At 49.6% G+C, this 1,348-nt stretch overlaps 1 protein-coding gene across 1 annotated transcript in view; it reads left to right on the plus strand.

Annotated features, from left to right (window-relative positions):
- Positions 1–307: 307 nt before the first annotated feature.
- The window catches only part of ZNF778 (zinc finger protein 778), an 8,025-nt gene continuing 6,984 nt past the window's right edge, over positions 308–1,348 (plus strand). Inside the window, exons 1-2 of the mRNA XM_011971958.1 lie at positions 308–463; positions 1,125–1,216. The gene's annotated coding sequence lies outside the window, so the exon portion shown is untranslated. The remainder of the gene's footprint in view (positions 464–1,124; positions 1,217–1,348) is intronic.

The following is a 1,348-nucleotide window of genomic DNA, read 5'->3' on the forward strand; positions in this document are numbered from 1 at the left end:
CCTGTACCAGCTAACTGTCGTGGTTCACCACTTCCTGAGTGGATGATGTGGGACCAGTTCGTTATCTGAATCCAGGCTGTTTTAGGTATAAACACAGGTGAAATCTGTGAATGGCTGTTCTGATAATTAAATAAGGCTTCTGCTGTCTTCTGACCCATATACTGCTCTTCAGTAGGTGACGTGGATATTACTAATCCTCAACAGAGTATACTGGGTATAGTGGCTTTCACATGTGTCATCTGCAGAAACAAGCTAATGCGTGAGGTTTGATAACTGGGAAGTAATGCTTTTTCGTTGTGGTTGCTAGGAAATAGGGATCCAGCCATCCCTGGGTCAGGAGGGATAGAGACTGCACCATCCACACAGATTCACAGGCCGTCCTGCAGTGGCCTTGGCTTCAGGAAAGGAGCATTCAGACGCTTCCGTCAGCCTCCCAGGATGGCAGCCCCTGACCTAGCCCACAGTAAGTCCTGGTGGGGCTCCTCCTCACAGCCTCTGCTGTAGGTGCTGATACACAGTGTGAGTCCCATGGACGGGGCCTGAGTAGTCCCGCTCCGGGTTCCTATTGGAGCTGCTGGAGTGAGCCAGAGAACGCTGGCCTGTAAGTCAGCCCCAGTGTGTGTGCTTTGGGGAGGGATGATTCGTAAACCCCATGAGTTTTCTCACCAAGGGCAAATGAAGAGTCACGTTTCTCAGGGCTTACAGTTCCGTATCTGCAATAGGAGCCTGTTACCATTTCCTGGTGGGCAGCATAGTTCACAAACCTTTTGTGTCGCCAGGTGAGACAGACTACCCTGGCACTGTATGGCTGTGTGTGTGTGTGTGTTTTCCTGAGGCATTGTATGGCTCTGTGTGTGTGTGTGTGTGTATGTGTGTGTGTGTGTTTTCCTGAGGCACTGTATATCTGTGTGTGTGTGTGTTTTCCTGAGTGTTCAGGAGTATGTGGGAATTTCCTGGCACTGTATGGCTGTGCGTGTGTGTGTGTGTGTGTGTGTGTGTGTTTTCCCGAATGTGCAGCAGTACACGGGAATTTCCCGCTAGGATGAAATGACTTCCAGGTCCGTGAGCATGGCATTAGGGTCAGCTCTGGGTTCTCATGCTTTCTTGCCTTCTTTGTTTTTTAGGAGGTCATGTTTCTAGGGACTCAATCTGCCTTCATGAAGAACAGACACAGGCAGCAGGGATGGTGGCTGGCTGGCTGATAAATTGTTATCAGGTATGCCAAAACTGTATTTTTCTAAAAATAACATACTGGTATTCAGCAGACAGATAGGTTTCTGTCTGAGCAGATTTATCTCCACAGCCTCACCCTAGGACCGAGTCCCTAGTTGAGCCCCGGGGAGGAGAG

Source organism: Mandrillus leucophaeus, unplaced genomic scaffold (assembly GCF_000951045.1).
Source record: "Mandrillus leucophaeus isolate KB7577 unplaced genomic scaffold, Mleu.le_1.0 Scaffold10, whole genome shotgun sequence".
Taxonomy (NCBI): Eukaryota; Metazoa; Chordata; class Mammalia; order Primates; family Cercopithecidae; genus Mandrillus; species Mandrillus leucophaeus.